The 23,356-nt window shown below is 33.9% G+C and overlaps 1 pseudogene; it reads left to right on the top strand.

The window, feature by feature from the left end:
• Nucleotides 1–487: 487 nt before the first annotated feature.
• On the top strand, nucleotides 488–1,446 carry LOC109267670 (nuclear transcription factor Y subunit beta-like; annotated as a pseudogene).
• The last annotated feature ends 21,910 nt before the right edge of the window (nucleotides 1,447–23,356 follow it).

The following is a 23,356-nucleotide window of genomic DNA, read 5'->3' as shown; positions in this document are numbered from 1 at the left end:
TAGAATGGCCAAAATCAAGAACACTGACAACACCTAATGCTGGCAATGATTCGAACAAGAAGAACTCTCACACATTGCTGGTGGGAGTTAACGTGGTACAGCCACTTGGCATTCCAGAAGTGAAGTAATACTGCTTTTTATTTATTTTTGTTTATTTATTATAAACTTACTTATTCATTTATTTTGTTTTAAATAATTTATCTTCAATGATATATCAAATAGTTCATCGATCTGGAATCGTTCTTCATATTTTTAGACTACTCTTCTCACTACTCCTCAAAAAAATAGTGTATTAAAAAAAAAGACTTGGCATCTCTACACTGGGACTGGTTCCTTAGCAGCCATTCTCTGTCCAACCAAATAGCCGATTGGTAATTGGAACCAACCAGAGCTGCACTGGGGATGGATGGTGACAGTGTTACTGTGATAAATGTGATAGAGTGATAGATGCTTCTCCACTATCCATTCTATACACTGCTTTGGAGGAAGTCATGTTATACTACCTCATGATGATACTGAAGACAGCATGAATGATCAAGAAGACATAAATGGTTCAAAGTAAAGTTTCAAAGAGAAACACATATATTTTCCGATTGGAAATGTACCTAGGATGATGAAAAGTGCCATACCTCAAATGGGAAAGATTGGAAAAGATGCCCAAGAATGTGTTCAAGAATGTATGAATTCATTAGCTTTATTATAGGTGAAGCAAGTGAAAGATGTCATCAAGAAAAATGGAAGACAGTGGAGAAGATATTGTCTTTTCCATGTCTACCTTAGGCTTCAACAGTTATGTAGAACCACTAAAATTATACATTCGGAAATTCAGAGAGGCTATGAAAGGAAAGAAAAGAATTGGGGGAACAGTCACAGCTATAGAAGGACTAAGTGAAGAACTTACAGAGGAGGCATTTACCAACCAGTTACCAGCTGGCCTAATAACCGCAGATGGTCAGCAACTAAATATATTGTGTTTTTTTTTTTTTTTGTTTGTTTGTTTTTGTTTTTGTTTTTTTAGGGGAGGGGCAAAAGTGAGCGAGGGGCAGAGAGAGGGAGAGAGAGAGAACAAAGTGGGGCTCACCCAGGGCTCATGTTTTTACCTTAAGTGGGGCTGGAGCTCACCAGAATTGGGGCATCAGCTCACCTGAAGCACAAGTCAAGCTCACCCAAAGTGGGAGTCATGCTGACCTGACACAGGCTCAAACTCACCAACCGTGAGATCATGACCTGAGCCAAAGTCAGATGCTTAACGACTGAGTCACCCAAGTGCTCCCAAAATGTGTGATTTTTACAACATCATATCAACAGATTTATGGTCTTCAGCAAATTCAGTTTTCACGACCTGAAGAAATGGTGGAATGGGGAGTGTCAGAGAAGCAAAAGAGTCTATGTGATTCTGGGACAGACATTCAGAAGGAAAAGAGGAGAAAAGATGTCTTTGTATAGTAAATAGCTATAATGTAGCTTTCTAATGCTTGATTAATTGAGGTGTCAATTCTTACTTGAGAGAATCCTTTTCATGAATGATTTTAAAGAAAAAATTGGATTTGCAAGGTATAAGATATTTTTGTTTTGTTTGAGAGTTTCTTGCTCTGTATGACTCCTGTATGCATGGTATATTGCAATTTGTTACTGACAGTGATTTGTAGATAGTTTCTTACTTTCATATTGAGTCATGTTTCTTTTGTAATCCAAGTAAGCAGCTAAGTTAATTTATGATGTTTGTTATCTTAATAAAATATAAGGGTAGGGTTCACTTTGGGAAAAAAAAGTAAGAATTTCTCAAAAATCAAAGTCAATAAAATGATGAGAATGTAACTTAGCTTTTGAACAGCTGTTCTAAGTTCACAAATAAGTCTATAGGCTCAGCAATTTCCAATCAGTTTCTAATCAATAACTAATCAACCTCACTTCCATATCTATAATTTATGTTTTAATTTGTAAAGAAAGATTTTATTCCTTTTGTTTTGTTTCTCTTTTAACCATTATTTTGTAATCTAGTATTTCTATGTGTCCGAGGCATAAAGGAGGTAATAATGTTTGTGGAAATGCTGAAACAGTTTTCTGGTTCAGATGTTTTAGTCATTAATATTTGTATATTTTTATTTTCTTTGTGTTTATGTGCTTGTTTGAGTTTCTTTTAGAAGGAGCTGAGTGACTGAGTTATTTAACATTGGAACAAAATTTAGAGTCAATTTCCAATAGATGAAATGTATAGTACCAATCAATCACTTGATTTACTTCATATGTTCACCAATATTTATTGCATAAAAAAATCCATGGCTATCTCAAATCCACTTTTCCAATTCTTTCATATTTACATATACTTTGTCTTTAGATAAACAAAATACCTATCTCAAAGTGTACTCAACACGTTAATGATCAAATGCAAACAGTATAGCATAACAAATAGTTCATAGTAAAAAAACTAAGTCAACTACAGACTTTTTTTTAAAGAAAGGCTTCTAAAATAATTATCTGAGTTCATTAACTACTAAATTTCCAGAAAAATAGTTCAATACTGAATATTTTCAGAATTCAAGGCAAAAAGGAATGTTGTTAGTGCCTGCTAAGAAACTTCTATGTACAGATCATTAAGAAAGTTTAGAATGGATACTATTCACATGAGTCCTAGCAGAAATTACATAAGTAAGCCTTATGTAAACATGCAATAGTAACCATGAATAACAAATCTGTAGGATGGTATAAATCAGTTTTCAAAGAGGTGTCTTAAATATCTTGAAATTTGTAAGTGGGACCTGCTATTTAATTCAGTCAAACCATTTTTCTTTTTTTTTTTTTTTCAAACCATTTTTCTGATTGCAAAATTGAAAACAAAAATCAAAATAAAACTAAATTGTTAAATCCTTAAACAGTTCACAAGTGAAACTTTACACTGATATTTTGTAGATCATGATTGTTTTATTCTTTCTTTACTTGTACTTGAATTCAAGCTTAGTGAAAATGTTAGATTTCCTCTTAACACAGACACACTCCTTTATGCCTTCCTCAGTGCTGGAGAGAGGACTGGGCCCATGTTAACCTTCTCTACCTCACCACTCAAGTCTTCTAAATTAAAGCTGTATTACAGTTGATAGTGAAAATTTCACTTGCATTTTCTGACAAGACTGACATGTCACACTGACAAATTTCCGACTAAAGAGTAGCACATATTTTTCCAGGATTTTTAAAAATGCTTTCCTAAACTTTATGAATAAATTAGAGATATGTGTATTTTATTTTCTGCTCTCTACTTCTTCCTTTCATGTTATTTTGGATCTATTTTCTAACATATGGTGTAAGGCCATATATAATAAAATTATAGAGAAGTGTGTCACAAAATTTGCATAGAAAAACCTATTTTCATCCATATGATTTGATACTTAATGCATTAATTGGTATGTTAGGAAGGTGATATGAGTATTTTTTAAAAATCTGTATAAAATCAGTTAAATAGACAAATAAAGCTGATGTCTATAGCCAGAGGAAAAACAGGTCTAAGTAGTACCACTATGATGAGCTTAATTGAAAATGCTTCATTCACTTCTCTTTATATAGCCATGAAGCTAGTAGCATTGGCTTATTATTTATCCTAATTACATTACCATAATTTTTCTCTTTTTAAATGACTTGCCAAAATGTAAACAGAAGACACATTATGCCACCATGTTTACATGTCATAGAAAAATCTAATATTGTAGCATGCTTTGACCAACAATGTCTACCAGAGAAATACTATGTTATAAATAGTCCCTAAACCTTTAATAATCCAATATTAAAGAACTTATGTTGAGCAACAGCAGAACAAAGTATGGTTGGTGATAGATAAAACATTTAAATTAAAACTTTTCCCCCAAATCAATGAAGTAATGTATATAGGGAATCAAAAGTTTACTCTGGAGTGTATTCCCATTAATGTTCACAACTGCAGATTTGGTTATATTTCATAGGCTTCCCTAGAAGGGCAACTAACCCCCACTGACCAGATGCCATCAAATTTAATTTTTAAAAAAATTATTCAAAGTATACTTCCCATAATTGGGAAAGTAAGCTGAAGCTGAAGACAACTTTTTAAAAGGGTGATTTATTGAGGCACGACGGACATATAAAACCTGTAGATATTTAACATATACTAGTTGATGTGTCTGAGCTAAATATACATCTGTGAAACCATCATTACCATCAATACTATAAACTCACTCATCACCTGTGAAAGTTTCCTCCTTTGTATATTGTTTTTTCCTTTTGTGGCAAGAGCAGTTAACATAAGATGTACACACATAAGTAAGTTTATAATACAATATTTGTCTACAGAGACATTTAATTGATTAATAGTAAAATGCCCAATTATTAATTAGAATAAAGTGTTACAGCTAATAATTGTTAAGTAAAAATGTGTCAGATTCTATGCTAGGTGTTGAAATATGAATGATGCCTCAAATACTTTTCCAGATGAAGAGATGAGAATTCAGGTTTACTAGGTTTTATTTCAAGATGCCTGTGGAGATATCTAAAATGTATGTGCCCATTTTAAATTGGTTATATGCGAAAAATCTGATTTACAAGTCATATTTACAGTGTCAAGAAACACTGATTTACAAATCATATTACAAAGATGACCTTTGAAGATGTAAAAGTGGATGAGATTTCTGTGAAAGAGTAGAGTAGAAAATGGAAGAGAGTTCAAGTAAAACTTAAGGAATACCATCACTTAGGGATAAGTGCAGATGAGAGTATCTTTGAATAAAATTGTGGCCAATAGTAGTAAATGAATTTATCAACCATTTTGTATAAGTGACTTATTTTTGAAATTATTTTTACACTTAAATTTAGGAGGAGAGTATATGGAAGAAGTATATTTGAACTGGAATAAGGAAAAAATGTGTGGCTTACTCTTTGAAGATATTTGTGGACAATGGCAGTAGGTAAAGTACAGTTGTTTGAACATAGCTAAATAGTACATCTGGTGGAGTGTATGTTTCCCCTGATATTAAAGTATTTGAGTATATTATATATATTGGAGGGGCATGTTTTAAGGAGGTGATGGGGCTTTAGAAAAGAAGAAATAGTCAACAGAACCAAGTAGAATGAGTTGCCACTATGCCATATTACTAACCCATAATAAACCATCTTAGCATATTGCTTTCTAATGTATTTAATCTATCTTCACTTAGTTTTTGCATGTATGTACTTTGAAAATAGTCAAGTCTTGTGGGGAATACCTATGTAAGTTGTAGTCAATAGCACAATTTTCAGAATCAACTGTAATTACTTAAGAAACATTTATACCATAAAAGCTCATCATTTGATTGTGACTAACAAACATTAAAACAAAGTGCATGTTTAGGCAGATTCTTTTAACTTATCTTACTGAAAATAATACATGGGAAATATTTGAAAATACTTTTTAAAATATTTTGTGATCTACTTTTATTCTCCCAAGTTGTTTCTCTCATAGTTCCATATTCAATTTGTATTTTAAAGGAAAATTAATCTGTATGGTTCTGAATTCTTTACAACTTATCTCATCACACTGCTTTGCATGAACTATTTTCTATCTGTAAATTTTCTAAATCTCTTAAAAGCCCTTTATTCTATGTTGCACAAAACTATTTTATCTACAGTTTAAGTCAAGGTTGAAAGGACTCAAATTTCTTTGCAAATGAAAAGCTTATTGAGTTAGAATGAGTTGGAAACACTTCCTATTAAAATGTATTTGAATATATCTGAAAATTGTTATACCAAAAAACAATTTGTGAATTTTAACTTATTCTGAACTTTTCCCTAAAATATTTAGAATAATATGATTGTTAACTAAAAATATGTATATTTCTTTGAAAGTACAAGTATTTTCTTCCTCAGTCCAAATATGGATGTTTCTGATTTATAATAATTGGAGTCATTTTTCACAATGCATTGGACTGCTCAGAATAAAATAGCATTAGTTTATAGGCTCAACACAACTGTATTTTGCTTTATTTTCCTAAATTTATGAATGCAACACATCACACTACCTAATACCACTCAGAAATGTTCCTCCTCTCAATTTCTATATTATTTACTGCTTTCATTGTTTCGATTCTTATCATAGGCAATGTTAAGTTGTTATTTCCACATTTTACCCCTTTGCTTTCTTCCAAAATATAAGTGAATTCAGTACAGATTTGTTCTTTACTTCTTTTTTTAAATTTTTTTATGTTTATTTATTTTTGAGAGACAGAGACAGAGCGCAAGCGGGGGAGGGGCAGAGAGAGAAGGAGACACACAATCCGAAGCAGACTCCAGGCTCTGAGCTGTCAGTACAAAACACAACTTGGGGCTCGAACCCACGAACCCTGAGATCATGACCTGAGCCGAAGTTGGACACTAAACCGACTGAGACACCCAAGTGCCCCTGTTCTTTAATTCTTTATGTTCCATAAATGATAAAGACCATAGTTTGTGACTAAAATTAGTACACTAAGTCATTAATTTCTCGTATTCTATTTATAGCTAAATATTGAGCTTGGGATCCAAGTATGGTAGTTTTAATTACCTGTGATTTATTAGTTATTAGTGCTTCTTATCTGAGCAAAGGTTTTCTTTATCCTGAGATACATTATCAACCTGAGTGAAAAAGGTGGCTGAGCCAAGGATGCTGTGTTTGCATAAAGAACTGTGGAGACTTGTAAAGAATTTCAATTTGGCTTAAGGAACATAGACAATGCTGTAAATATAAATATTTTATTTTATTTTATTTTTAAATACCATTTTAAAAATGTTTATTTTTTGTTTTGAGAGAGAGAGAGAGAGAGAGCGAGCCAGGGAGGGGCAGAGAGAGAAAGAGGGAGACAGACAATCTCAAGCAGGATCCGTGCTGTCAACCCAGAGCCCAATGCAGGGCTCGAACTCAGGAACTATGAGAAAATGACCTGAGCTGAAATCCGGAGTCAGATTCTTAACTGATTGAGCCACTCAGGCTCCCCAAATTATAAACATTTTACATCATCGCTTCATGTCTCTCATTTTATTTTCTCCCCAGCCCTCAGTGATTCATAATGTGCAAGATGGCATGTGGTTCACAGTTACACACACATACACACACATGGAGACAGCAGTGAAAAGAAATTTTCTAGAATTTCTATAACTTCATTAGTTCAAAGCATCTGCAGTAGTATCAGCAATGGTTTCAATAGAAACAGATACAAAAACTTTGATATATGTATCAAATCTGTTGCTAATTAGTTAATAGTTAATTATAATAACATATCAAAGACAGCAAGAATATCATCAGTCAGCTCATATCACTGTCATTTACTTGAAAAGGCAAGGAGATTAAGTGTTACTATTCTAGGGAGAAATATCAGTACTATCTGCACCAAATATTAAAAACTGCAGCGTGGATTCCATAATTTATTTGCAGCAATATTGTTTTCAGCAAAATAGTTGCTGTTTCGGGTAAGTGTGGTGACTGAAAATGCCACCAGATAACGATACAGATGGATAAAGTGGCTGACACCAGAAAATATCTAAAAGAACTATTTTTCAGAGGAAAAGGTAATATCCCCTGTTTCAAAATGACTTGAAAGAGGATGGAACTTTCTAAGAGTGAGAAAAGAATTTCAAAATGTTTCTGATTCTTTCCAGGCTCTATTTTTATCTTGAAACTGTTGAAGACTAGGAAATAGTCTGTTTAGGAAGCACCAAGCAAAAGGAAAAAAAAAAGTGCAATTTACTAACATTCTTCTGGGTGTAAGAGACATGGAGATTAAGTAGATTTATTCCCTGTGCCTCCAATGGGATTGACAGAGGCTTAAAGAGATTTTTAAAATATGATGTTACGTGTATTATAATAGAATACAAATGTTTCTAGTCTTTGTGAAACTCATACATATCTGAGCTGTTAAAGATGAATAAAAGTTACAAAGGCCAAGAAAGCCACCTAATCAAAGAGTGAAAATGACAAGAGCTAACATTCATTTAGTGCTTTCCTGTGGTTGAAGCTCTTCTAAGCACTTGACATAGATCATTCATTAAATCCTCAAAACAACTATATGAGAGGATCCTATTACAACAGTTTTACAGATGGGGAAAACAAGTTTTAGAATAGTCACATAAATTGTACAACATCACAAAACTGATGGCAGAAGAGGTGGACTGAAAACCCAGGCAGCCTGACCCCAGAGCCAACACTTAACATTTTTCTACTAACCAGGTCCTGGAGAACAAAGTCAATTCACCCTACAATATTCAAATTATTTCCGTCAGTTATTTAAACATTTTTAAAAGTAGGAACAACACTGCGAGATTGATACTCAATATGTTATGGTTTTGTGCTGGGAAATTTTGAGATGGCATAGGACTAAAGGCTGGAACATTGTTTAGAAATAATTTCATATGAAATACGTCAGGGTCTGATTTATGATAGAGCAGTGAGTAGAAAAGGGGATAGAATTGAGATATGGAGATTAAAATTTCTAGGAGTCAATGTTTTATCAGGTGCAGAAAGTAGGTAAAGGATGAAAGGGGATTGGGTAGATGATGTTAAATTTAACTGACAGAAGAAATGCAAGCCTAATAAACTTAGAGTGTGATTTGAAAGGTGGGACAGGACAAGGTGATTTGAGTAAATGGAGACTGAAATGTCAGGTGAACATTTACAGTTTGTGCACAACAGACAGTTCAATGTGTAAGTCTGAAGTGGGGGGAAAGAAAAGAGTTTGTGAGTTAGATTTCAATTCCTTTTGTTTAATGACTATTACTGAGCAAGTAGTATATTCTGTCAAAGTAAGACAGATAGATGGAAAGACTGGTAGGAAATCATCCCTGTTTTCAAGGGTCTAAACATCTATGAAGATTCATCAGTCTGTGGGTGGAACATGAATTACATTACCTTAGGATAACGTTAGATGGAAAGGCAGAATGGACCAAGTGCAGAATAAAGTGCATACAATAAGGAGACTGATTAAAACAGTAAAATGATTAGAAGAAAACATAACATCTGGGTGTAATGGTAGAAGGATTAGAATAAGGGAAATCTCAACAGTGACCCACACTGCACCATGTCACTATGCAGCATGCTTTTCAGTACTTCTCTCTTGGTTCTTAGTTAGCAAAATTTATCTGCAATCTTAGAGCCACTTTACCTATTCAAGAATACACTCTAAATGTGCACCAAAAATAGCATTGGTCATCCAGCTCCTTTCAGCTGGTTGTGTTAGGATTGTGCTGAATGCAATGGGAAGAAAGGAGACAAGTGTAGCAAAACCAAATTCTAGCTTGTGGGAAGAGTATGACCCCAAAATACAGCCTTTGTCAAAATCACATGAAGAAATGCAATCATATTTGAGTCATAGGTTAATTTCTTAGAGTCAAAAGATGTAGAAAAAAACATACGTGAGGAAATATTTTGTATAGAAGTATAATCTACTTGAATAAAATTGTTTCTACGTAGTTGCAACTTTCATATTTACGTTAGCACTTTCAAGCAGGAAAAATTACAGGATAATTTCAATGTTCATAAACAGAGCATACATATTTTAAGTCTTTTTCATATATGGAATTACCAGACATTTATAGAACTGAATCCTGAAAAGAGTGTGAGGCAACAAAAAGTGAACAAAACCCAAATACCAAGAAGTAGACAGTCCACAAACATGCCACTTATAATCTATTACTGAGAAAAATTTCAACAATATTTTATTTGGCATTTGTTAAATGTGGGAAAATGTAAAGACTTACTGTATAGCTTAACTTTTCCCAACATGGTAAAATTACAGATATTTTCTGATATATATATTCTGTTACTTAATCAAAAGTAAAAGGAGTGAAATACATTATAAGTAACACAAAATGATCTCGTTCCTTATGTTCAAGCATACATCTTTCCTAAGGATTTATATTGAATCTGAGGTTTAAAAATGTATCAGAAGAAAGAAATAAACGTGAACAAAAAATTGTTATTCACAAAAACACCTGATTTTTTTTTAACTGGCTGAAAGTTGATCTTACAAAATAAGCTATTTTCTCTTTATGTGAATTTCTTAGAACTGTGTAGCACTATTACTTTTTTGTAATTAATGGTACTATTTATTCACAAGTAATATAAATACATAATAAGATGTCAGTTAGGAAGGGAAGCTTCACAAGAACAAGTTCTAGAACATGCTGTACACCTTTCTTTTGTATTTGCCATAGTAAAGACACTGATACTTTCAAATAGGTTAACTGATAAATAGAAATAAATAATGTCGTGATGTTTACCATCCGGAATGTGGTCAAGAGCCTTAAAGCAAGCTCCTTCTCACCTCCTTCTCCAGAATTAAGCCCCTGAGCAGCCAATATCAGTCCTGAAACAGTCACATTCTTAAGCTCACACAATCTCCGTGCTGTTTCTCAAATGTCTCCTCAAAAGTCACTTTACTTTAGTTGTGTTTATACCAAGCTCTTTGTTTGGTTTTTCCGCTCACAGTAAGTCAGATACAACAAATTGGAAGTTTCAGGGAACGAGGCATGAGGCTCAAAGTTATGGATGATACCAAGAAGGGACAGCTGGTCAACTAATAGCCAGGGAGGAGACCTAAGGACAATAGAAAACAAGTCCAAATACTAAGGAATCCAAATGGGGATAAGTAGGCCTATTAACCTCAATAGCCTTTGGGGGAATTACTACTTTAGAGTAAAATAATGTTCATAATGTGACCATCAATCTTTAAGAACAAATAAAATTTCCCTTCAGTATATTCTTTGTAACAAGATAACTGTTTAACAACATAACCTTTACCAAGTTTTTATAAAAAAATATTTAAATTAGTAATCTTAATGCTTTGCTCATATAGAATTTTTTTTCTGTATGAATGTAGGACAAGTGAAGTAGTTTTGTACAATGGTTGCTCAACTCACTTAAGCTCTGATGAAAATTCAGATACTAATTTTCATGTATTTTATTTAGTTCCTTTATTTTCTCCTTCCCTATCTCAAGGAGAAAATACCTTTACAACAACTATATTATATTCTGGTTCTTATTTTTTAGCCTCTGACCTTAGGCAATCCAATTAAGAAAGCCTCTCAATTCCTAACACTATTAATTTTATATTTAAAAATATTTAAAGTTAAATATTTTAGGAAAAAAATTGTATACATCTATGTTTGTCTTATCGTTTTTAACTGTAAGATAATTGAATCTTGAAAGGTATGGTTCTCATGTACAGTAATTATAACTATGCATCTAATCACCAACTGGTCCATCTATTTAGTTTGCCACCAAGAATCAGGTAACAGCAGTGGTCAACTGATTTTTTTGAGCCCAAGGTCCATCTGGGTGGATTTCTCACAGAATAACTCCCATATATATCTGCCAATTACTTGAAAATTATATCTAGATAAAATTTGGGGAAATATTTCTGATGGAGAAGTAATAACAAGCATAAATATAGATAATCCTAAAAAATACCTTTATTCAGATATTTATATTCAGATAGTTTTCATCTGTGTCTCTATCTCCATGGGTACTAATCCATACGTCACTTTTAAGTCCTCATTGACTTCAAGGCACATTGCACTCTATATGCATGCAATTATTTAAACACCGTCACCAACCTGCAATGGGCATTATTGTCTAAATGCTTTTCAAATGACTTTCCCAGTGTCACTTTAGGCATTAAGTGGCATAGCTCAAACTGAATGGAGACTGAAACATTGCCTATGACTAATTAACTCAAATATGCAACACCATCTAGCCTTCGCTAGACAAATACATGGAAACAAGAGACAGCTATAGCTGTGGCTACAGCATTCTACAATCTCACAGGTGAAGATGAAAATCTGTTGGGGGCTCTGAGGACAGATAAGATGAATGTAGATACACAGGTCCTGAGTGGCTTAATTCAAGGAGGGGATTGTTTTCCTTAGTGACCAGTCCCATGGAGAGGAAAGAACTGCCCTGAGGGGCAAAGGTAGATTTCCTATGAGTCCTTTCAAGTGTCCCACCATCACATCTTGAAGAATTTGGCTATAATTGTAGCAGCATCCACAACCTCCTTCCTGATCCTCACTGAAGTGTGCTCCCAGTTAGAGAATCAAAATATCTTTCACAAGAATATAAGCTTCATGCTGAAGCTGTCCTATTCATTACTATGTCTCTTATTCCATGTATGATTCTTACCACATAGAAAGTATTTATTAAATAGCAATTGAGCTAATGGAAGGACAGAATTGGTACCACCACTGCAAACTTCCATAATCCCAGAAAGAATGTGAATATAGGACCCCTTGACTTTTTTGGACATACTGACTAATCTCTCATCATAACACCCCCACCTATGATTCACTCAGGTGGGATGGCGCCCTTGACTGAAATCATTCAGAGCCACCAGGGGGTGATACAGTGTATTTTCCTACCTTTTAGTGTATATGGTCTTGACCTCTTATGTAGATAATAAATACCCAAACATCCAGTGACTATATGCCAAGTATGCTTGTTAATTTTTATGTTGATAGCCAATTTATTTTTATAGGTAGTAATTTATAATATAATTGTTTGTGTTTATGAAAATTTATTATTTAATGTTTGAAATCATTATTACAATTTATAAAATATGTAATATAAAAATAATGTCACATATATCTAGTCTTGAAGAGGCAGAAAGTCTTCCTAAAACGTCTTAGGCTTTCAAGTTTGCCAGAGAAAATAACTTATGACCGAATTGGCTTATAGTTTCCAAGTTTTGCTTGTAGTCAGAGACAGTCATATGCTTTTCTCTCAGGAGATATTCTAAAGTTAAATTTAACTCTGTCCCCATTGAAATGAATCAATAAACTCATTAATAACCTATGTTGATTAAACATGAAACTATGTTTGATCAGAAAAATGCATTTTAGGCCAGGTACACATAGGTTTTAATGATTATAATTAATAAAACTGAAATGCCGGTCCACTATCAATATCCTCCTAGAAGTGACTAAGGTCCTTGCTATAAACTAATTTGTTGAGAAGGATAATTAATTTTTAAAAGAACTGTAAACATCCCAATCAAAAGGCATTCTGCAGATGGTGCACAGAGCAGCTCCCCATTCTGTTCTCTGAAACCTGCTCTTTCACAGTGACTATTTGGAAGCAATGTTGCCCCAGAAATGATTAGAGGGTTAGGAAAGTAAGTATTTGGAATGAGGTGAGTTTTCTCCAAATATTAAACAATTTTTACATGGGAAAGGAAAGACTCATTCCTTATTTATCCAGAGAGCGGCTTACAATGAGTATTGTCCATCTGTATATAGTGAATATCAGTGCAAAAGGTAGTGAATCAAAATTTATTCCACCCACATGTACAAAAGGCAAAAGATGAGAAATTAACATAAAATGGTCCAGAGTTGTTAAATGCTTCTATAAGGGCAAAAATAAAATTTAAATATACTGTATAGAAAAAAATTACTGTCTAATGACCCCATCAAAACAAACAACAGGCAACAAAAAAATACTCCATGTAAACCAAGCTTACAATAAAAAACAACACATATCAAGAGAAAAAAAAAAAGCACCATTGTGATGAAAAGTTACAGACATAACATAAAAACTTCACCCCCCAAGTAAAAAGACAAAAGAACACCTTATAGCATAAATACATATAGTTAAAAATTGTAAAATAGTATTTTCTCCTAAAGATAAAATGTGATAGCAGCTTTAAAAGCACAAATCATTTAGTAAAGAGCTAAATAACATATCTAGAAATGAAAACAACTTTTATAAATACTCAATTCCCTGTATCAAATCTCTTTCTGTTCAAAATAACTAAAGTGGCATTTGTTTTTTGTAGCTTAACTTTTTCTGATACATCAAGGATTTATTCCTCCAGAAAATTTTAGCAATAGTGTTTTTGTTAGTAATACTCATGTACTAACTAATGTTGCCATTGATAAAAATATCTTCCTGGGAATGGAGACTCTACAAAGGAACCGTCATTTGATTGATGTCTCAACATAAAATTTAAAGATGTCTAAATCATATATTTTAACGAGTTTTTTAATACACTGTTATGGCTGTCTCCTTAAATATGATACTATAACTCCATACATTAGAATAATGGCACACATATCAAACTATTGGTTGACAGATTAGGAAACGTGCTCTCAATATGGAAGCAATCCTATATGAATTAATAATACCAATACCTGTTATCACCTAAGGATTGTTGCTGCTGAAATACTTCCTGTCTTTTATATTCACTCCTAGTACTACTTTCAACATGTAGTACATTTTAAATAATCAGATATATATATCTGATTTTATATATATATATATATATATATATATATATATATTTTTTTTTTTTATATATATATGTTTTTAATTTGGCATGGTGTGAAGAGTTTCATAGCTAAGTGTATTTTCACAGATAAAGAAATAGTGGTCTAACAGTTTAAGTTAAATTATGTCAGCAAGTCCAAGTGACTAATTTAGGCACCAGCCAACATATATCAGGAATGCCTGATCTCGGAATTCAGGTTTAATCTTCATTCTGCCTGTGTCACATCATCTAAAATAACAACCAGGATGGAATAAAGTTGGGAAAAATAAAATGAAGAATGATGAGGGATATAAATATCAGTTTTAACAAACCACTGCAAAATTTAGTGCCTCCTCCACCCCAGCAAAAATAATCATTTGTTCTCATAATTCTATGTGTTAGCTGGGCATTCTTCCAGTCTGAGTTGGCCAGGCTGGGACTGGTTGACCTAGTACAGGCTGACTCATCTATGTGGGTTCTCAGCTGAAAAAAGATGGGCTAACTAGAATGTCTGAAACCACTTTCCAGGTCTTGCATTGTTCAGCCATTCTGCCTTTGACTAGTTCATATGGTGAGACATTCCATCAGAAAGACAGAAAATGTCCCAATATATAATTATTTTACATCTCTCTGCCTTCCTTACCTGTTCAATAAGCAAGGTCATACGGCCAAGCCCAAAGTCAAGTTGGAAGAGGATTATCCAAGGACATGTCTAGAAGGAGGTGTTATATAAGCATAAATTTGAATATTTCTGTAGAGTAGATTTCTGGAAGAAAAAGAAAAATTCATGCATGTACTGTGATTTTTGACATTGACCAATAAGATCACCATACTAATATTCATTGTTCCAATTAAATCCTTTCCAAATAACTCCATCATTTCATTTTGCTTGCCCATACATTTATTCCTAGTTTGAGACGATTCACTGACCAGGAATCTAAAATTTTGCATTTTTACTTCCACATATGCATATGTATTTAATACTGATATATAATCCATAACCTTTATTTTTTATATGTATGGCATACATTTTCCTCAACATGTATCTCTTTAAATGTTTGAAGGCTTATAGCAGCAAATCCATGTGCATAATTTCTTTATTAATCTCTTCCATGCCACTTTCCATAAATATAAAAAAAATTAACTGGAAAGGAAAAATAAAAGAATAAAATGAATAAAAAAGAGAATAAGGCTAACTGGAATCTAAGCTTGTTATATTGTCTGTTAACAGTTCATATTGAATTAATTAATTCTAATTAAATTAAACAAATACTGATTGCCTATAATATGTGAACAACATTATTTTAGGACTCTAGTGAAATGAAAATTAGTAAAAAGTTGCCTGACATAAAATAATTTGCCACCTAGTAAGAGAAATGAGACGTGTTTACAAATAAATATCAAAGAAGAAAGATTATAATCATTGATTTGAGAAAGAGAAAGTTAAGACTTCTTGTGATATTATATTTAAATTGTCTTAATCTGCTCTTACTGCTAGAATATAATGCCCATAACCTGGATGGCCAAAAAAAAAATAGATATTTTTTTTCATAGTTCTTAAAGCTGGGGGAGTCCACAAATGAAGTGCTGACCTCTTCCATATCCGATAAGAGCTCTTTTCCTGGCTTGCAGAGGGCATCTTGTTGCTATATCCTGACAGGGAGTGAGATCGTCTTTCTCCTGTGTATTATTATAAAGGCCTTAATTCCGTCGGTAGGGTGTCATCCTCATGATCTAACTAATTCCTAAAAGCCCCACCTCCAAGGGATGCCTGGGTGGCTCTGTTGGTTGGACTTCTGACTTCCTCTCAGGTCATGATCTCAGAGCTCATGGGTTCGAGCCCCGCATCTGGCTCTGTGCTGACAGCTTGGAATCTGGAGCCTGCTTGGGATTCTGTGTCTTCCTCTCTCTCTGCTCCTCCTCTGCTCTCTCTCTCTCTCTCTCTCTCTCTCTTTTTCTCTTTCTCTCTCTGTCTCAAAAATAAATAAACATTAAAAGAAAAATTTTAAAACAAAGCCCCACCTCCGAAAATCCTCATACCGGATATTATAAATGCAACATAGGAATTTTATGGGGACATAAACATTCAGCCAATAGCACTGTCCTTCAAACAAATATAGAAGTTTGACAACAGGAGATGAGGGAGGATATTGTTGAAAGTAGGATGCAGACAGTAGATAATTATTAGCAACAATATTCTATGTGCTGGCCCTCTCTTCCTTTCAAAATTGTCAACTATGGGACATTTATCTATAAATGGTCTGATAACATGAATGTAGTGAAAGCCTTAAATCCATCAGAAAAGAAGTCTTGTCTGAAAACCTTTTTGTATGGTATAATATATAGTGCTTCACATAGAATTTTATTTACAATTGATGTCTATATTTTCAAAATAATTATTTATGCAAATGAATAGCATTTGAAAACACTCAACACTTTAGGAAAAAAGAGGGAGTGAAATATATCAAATATCTGACTAAAATTTTCTTCTCTTTTTCAAGCAAAGAATTGACTTTTCGAAACAACAATGCCAGTAATGGGTAAATCAATAAGAACATTTTGGAGATTTAATAGCACTTTCAGTGAATAGCACTTGCAAATATCACTATTACCTTAGTTCAATTCAAACATAGAGTCATTGCTAAAGGTTGAACTTCATACTCATCACCTGTGATTTTAGTGAATAGGAGGTGATAGAAAGTCAGTTTCAGAAAAGGTTGTGAAATAACATCTAATTGGATTGTATTAAACATGGTATAATATATCATTATAGCCAAAACTCACTTCTGAATATTGACCATATTTTGCCAGACTTAATGGAAAAGAGTTTTGTATGTATTAATTACTAATATAAAAATACTTCTTAAAACTGGGATCTTGGGGGCGCCTGGGTGGCGCAGTCGGTTAAGCGTCCGACTTCAGCCAGGTCACGATCTCGCGGCCCGTGAGTTCGAGCCCCGCGTCAGGCTCTGGGCTGATGGCTCGGAGCCTGGAGCCTGTTTCCGATTCTGTGTCTCCCTCTCTCTCTGCCCCTCCCCCGTTCATGCTCTGTCTCTCTCTGTCCCAAAAATAAATAAAAAACGTTGAAAAAAAAAACAAAAAAAAACTGGGATCTTGGAAAAGGCAGTTTAATATATAAAGGGTAATATTGTACATACACATGCAGTATTATAAGTATATATATATATATATATGTATATATATATATATATGTAATTTAAAACACACAAAGTGAAATATAAAAAAATAAAATAGTTGCTAAAATATAGAAAACATAAAAAATACATTTAATTTTTAATCGAAATAGAAGCAAAAAGTGGGCATCTGGGTGGCTCAGTCGGTTGAGCATCCAATTTTGGCTCAGATCATGATCTCATGGTTCATGAGTTCAAGCCCCACATGGGGCTCACTGCCATCAACCTGTCAGCACAGAGCCTCCTTCAGATCCTCTGTTTCCCTCTCCCTGCCCCACCCCCACTTGTGCTCTCCCCCCAAAATAAATAAATATAGAATTATTTTTAAATTAAAAAAAATAGAAGCAAAAAGAATTTTGGAAAAAGATCTAATAAGAAATCCAATTAGGAGGAGAGAGAGCACTGTGTTCCTGGCTTGAGCTGCCTGAGTGGAGGTTCAATGTCAGGCTAAATTTGGGAGGGTGGATCAGGGAGTGAGGGAGGCCTGGTTCAAACGACACCAACTCTTGCTATTCCTACCAAGTTTTAGTGGATTTTCTAAAACGTATGATTCTTCATTTGCTATATGACCTTAGGACAATGTTCAGACTTTAAATGGTTGTTTATTGAAATTTGACCATTTATGCTTTTTCATTCCACAAAGCACCTCGCATCACTATTTTGGAAGTGGGATTCCTATATAAAATGTTTAGCTGTTAAAAAAAAAACAGTTTTTTTAGCTGTAAAAACATCTGTCTGTCATCTATCTATCATCTATCTATCTATCTATCTATCTATCTATCTAATCTATTATCTGTCTTGATAAAATATATACAAACATACATGTGCACATTCTTCTGACACAGCTGTTGAGTGTAAAGAATCCTGGGGACTTCTTGTCTGTAAGGTGGAGTATCTATGCTGGGAAACAGAAGTTGAACAAAGCACAGTGTTCTTCTCTTAAAGCAGAAGGACCACTCAGAGAGAAGCACGCCGTTGTCCCTGCCTTCGGCCCCAGAACTACGGCTCAGAGATTTTTCTCAGGGAATATCTCGGGTCATAAAATGCTTTGAAAGTTTTCCAAAGAAATTGGCTTTATTTTACACAGAGTGTGGGAAGCTCAAACGTAAGGATGCTCTCAAAAATAATGGAGAATTTGGTGGGATGTAACAAGGAAGAGTAGCCGCATGTCGGTGAGACAGTTCGCCAAAAAGAACCCTGGGGAGATAGCTAAACCCTTCTGGGGCTCAGCAAACAAACAAACAAACAAAACCTCAGAGACTTGCCTTAAGAACAACTCCTGGAAAATAGCCTGGATTTAATTGGTATTAGATTAACGACAGAGAAACAAAACACAAAGAATATTCAGTCCTATATGATTTCCCTGGTGATTTCTACCAAACATTTAAGGAAGAAATAATACCAATTCTTCATAAATGCTTCCAACGAATATAGTGGAAAACAAAACAAAACAAAACAAAAAAGCAAAAAAAAACTTCCCAACACATTCTATACACAGAGAAAGCCATGCCCAAAAAATTAAACTAGGAACCAATATGTCTTATAAATAGGGACAAAATACACACAAGAATACTAGCTGAATCCAGCAATCCAGCAATATATAAAAGAGATTATGAATGGTGACTAAGAGGGAATTATGTCTAGAATTGAGGTTAGTTTAAGGATTGAAAATCAGTGAATGCAATGCACCATAATCAATAGAATAAAGGACAAAGCTACATGATATCTCAATAAATGTAGAAAAAAGAATTACAAAATGTAGCACATCCTCATCATAAAAATACTCAACAAACTAGGTATGGAAAATAAATTCCCCAATAAAGGATATCTATGAAAAACTCACAGTTAATATCACATTTTACAGTGAAAGACTGAATGCTTTTCCTTTATTGTCTACCATATACAATTTATAATTATTGGTTTATTAAAGTTTTATTTTATATTAAGGTTATTTGGCAGTATTATTTTTTCTTTAAGATTTCCCAAAATACATTCCAAATTTATGGCATAAATGTTTCCTTATGATCAACGTATGTGTTATCTAGTCATCTTTGCCATACTAATGTAATTTTTTCCGTATTTACTTTTTTTCTGCTTTCTTCTTTTTTTGAAGCTTGTTAAATATGTTTCTGCTTTGTATCTTTCTGAAATAATAGCTTTTTTTTTACGTTTATTTATTTTTGAGACAGAGAGAGACAGAGCATGAACGGGGGAGGGGCAGAGAGAGGGAGACACAGAATCGGAAGCAGGCTCCAGGCTCCGAGCCATCAGCCCAGAGCCCGACGCGGGGCTCGAACTCACGGACCGCGAGATCGTGACCTGAGCTGAAGTCCGACGCTCAACCGACTGAGCCACCCAGGAGCCCCTGAAATAATAGCTTTTATATATCCTCTGGTGCCACTAAGCCTCAGAGTATATACACAAAATCTGAAGCAATAGCTACAAATTCTATACACAGCAAGGTAAGTCTATTGACTTCATGGTGTTAATCTGTCCTCATTCGCATACAAAGAGACATACTTAAATGAATGATTTTGTTAATCTGCACATTTTCATCAATAGTTTCATTTTCTGACCCATTTTTGTCACTCCTTGGCTACTCAAAACCATTTTCTCTCCATTTTTTAGCAGAATATCACAGAATATTACTTTTAACGTTATCCTTTGAAAAACCTGGCATATTGTACATCTCAGTGCTTGGACCAAAGGCAATTTATTGGTGGAGGATTCTTGAACTCTAATAATTAATTTAGAGAATAGAGATGCACTGCATTTGAGTATTGTTTTGAAAAGTGATAAACTGATATAAATCTAGGTCAAAAGGAAATACTGAATGCTATGCTTTCATTAACAAAGAGTATTTGAATCTCTTAACAGTATTTTTAAAGAACTATTTCTGTTATAGATTGAAAATACTACTGTTAGTGATGTTTTGTGTAAGAGATCAGACTGAGAACCTTATGGTTGATGATAGAACATTTAGGATTAACATTATTGATACCAAAGTAAAACTATTATGTTGGATGAGAAAGAGAGAATACAATTGAGGGTTATTATAATATTTGACCATGAGAATATGACTGAAAACTTTACCAGTGAAACTGCTTTGGGAGTTTGAGTTTTAACACACTTAAAATAAAATTTCCACATTCCCCCTTACTTTTCCAAAATGTTCTTGAGTTTCACATATGTCCAACATTATTACAAAATAATCAGATACCTTGGATCTTAAAACATGTGTTGCCTAGGAAAAGGTACAAGTAGATGCAAATATCAAAGCCATTGAGTCCTCATATATCGTCAGATGCAATTTTCATATTATCATGACATAACAAATTTCATGACCCAGTGAATATGTATATTGAATGTTACATAGCTTTAACAAAATTATAGGGCTTTATTTTTCCATGAAAATAATCATACACTTTCATATTTTTTCCACTTTTTCCTGCTTAAGCCCAAAGAATGGGATTTAAAAGCGAATTGAAGATACAGAAAAAATATGGGAAATGATTTCATAAGCTGCTTTAGTGCAATTACAGAAGTATAATTGGCAGACATTATAAAATGTCAGCTTTTATCTATAGTAAATATAATTTACACAGCCGAAAAGAGTGATTAGAGTCAGATCACTGAGAGGCTAATGAAAAGAGCCATCGGCACAGATGCGGATTGTTCATTTTGCAAGAGATCAGAGAAATGACAAGCACTGACGGTGTTTTTACATGCACTGAAACTCATCACAGACATGCTCAATCATGCCCTGGGATACAGAGCAATCTAATCATTTTTTATTAAATAATTCAAATTCTATGGCCTGTGTTTGACTCACATTTTGAAAGGTATTGAATTGAGTCATCCATTGCTTGAAAGTTAAAGTATGTTTCATAAATTGGGCTTGTAAGAAACATTAACAGAAGAGGGCCTTAACGAAACAGAACAGAATAGAGGGATAGGGCTTGGCAGGGACAATAAACCAGAGACCAAATTGCAAAACTAAATTGCAACAACAAAATAAATAGATCTGATATGCTGTTGAAAATAACAGTCCACATATTTGTTTGGTAAATGATGTCCTCTAATAACTATTAAAGGAGTTACTTGAAAAGTTTCATGTGTTTTGGTACTCCAGTTAATGAGATTGTAGAACTTAAAACATTGCCTAAGGAAGAGAGGACGAAAAAGAAAATTATGCTTCTTTAGCATCTTTTGGTAAATGAGTACTATTGCTTAATCAAATAAAATTGAATCACAAGGGAAATCAGAAGGAAGCAGAACTGAGAAAACTCTTAGAAGGACATTTAAAGGAAACTAAGAACACATGAAAAAGATAAGCTCAATAATAATTCTTGTTAAATGTATATTTATCTATTTTATTATCCTATTTTTTTAAGTAGTAACGAAATCTGTTGGGGTGGCCCACTCATATTATTTAAATTTTCATTAAAGCATTTAATTAATGTTTTGGGGCAAATTCAGGCAACAAATTTAGACGAGCATTTTGAATTATGAGTATTTAAACATTAACATATAATTATTCAAGACTGCATGTTTTCTTTTTTTTTTTTCAAATTTTTATTTAAATTCCAGTTAGTTAACATAAAGTGTAATATCAGTGTCAGGAGTAGAATTTAGTGATTCATCACTTAAATATAATGCCCAGTGCTCAACACAACAGGGGCCCTCCTTAATACCCATCACCCATTTACTGCCCCCGCACCTTCCTTCCATCAACCCTCAGTTTGTTCCCCAGTTAAGAGTCTCTTATGGTTTGCTTCCCTCTCTTTTTTTTTCCCTCTTCCCTTATATTCATCTGTTCTGTTTTTTAAATTGTACATATGAGTGAAATCATATGGTATTTGTCTTTCTCTAACTAACTGATTTGGCTCAGCATAATACACTCTAGGTCCATCCAAGTCATTGCAAATGACAAGATTTCACTCTTTTTGATGACTGAGTAATAAATCTTTATCCATTAATCAGTCAAAGGACATATGGGCTTTTTTCACAATTTTGATATTGTTGATCATGCTGATATAAACATCAGTATTTACAGTATAAACATCCAATCATTATTTTTGTATCTTTTGGGTAAATACCTAGTCATGCAATTGCTGGACCATAGGGTAGTTCTATTTGTAACTTTTTCAGGACCCTCCATACTGCTTTCCAGGGTGGCTACACCAGTTTTCATTCCCACCAACAGTGTAAGAGGGTTTCCCTTACTCCGCATCCTGGTCAACATCTGTTGTTTCCTATGTTGTTATTTTTAGCCATTCTGACAGATGTGAAGAGGTATCTCATTGTGGTTTTGATTTCTACTTCCCTGAAAATGAGTGATGTTGAGAAGCTTTTAATATGTCTGTTGGCCACCTGGATGTCTTCTTTGGAAAAATGTCTATTCATGTCTTCTGCCCATTTCTTAACTGAATTATTTGGTTTTGGGGTGTTGAGTTGGATAAGTTTTTTATAGATTTTGGATACTAACCCTTTAAACCTAAATATGTCATTTTTTTTAATCTTTTTTAATGTTTATTCATTTTTTGATATAGAGAGACAGAGCATGAGCAAGGGAGGGCCAGAGAGAGAGGGAGATGCAGAGTCTGAAGCAGGCTCCAGGCTCTGAACTGACAGCATGGAGCCTGACACGGGGCTAGAACTCACGGACTGTGAGATCATGACCTGAGCTGAAGTCGGATGCTCAACCGACTGAGCCACCCAGGCGCCCCAATGTCATTTGTAAATATATTCTCCTTTCTGTAAGCTGCCTTTTTGTTCAATTGATTGTTTCCTTCACTGTGAAGCTTTTTATCTTGATGACGTCCCAATAGTTCATTTTTGTTTCTGTTTCCCTTGCCTCTAGAAATGTGTCTAGTAAGAAGTCGCTATGGTTGAAGCCAA

Source organism: Panthera pardus, unplaced genomic scaffold (genome assembly GCF_024362965.1).
Source record: "Panthera pardus isolate Hobbes unplaced genomic scaffold, ASM2436296v1 HiC_scaffold_2, whole genome shotgun sequence".
NCBI classification, from domain to species: Eukaryota; Metazoa; Chordata; class Mammalia; order Carnivora; family Felidae; genus Panthera; species Panthera pardus.
Note: the sequence above shows the minus strand (reverse complement) of the source record. Positions and strands in the feature narration are given on the sequence as shown.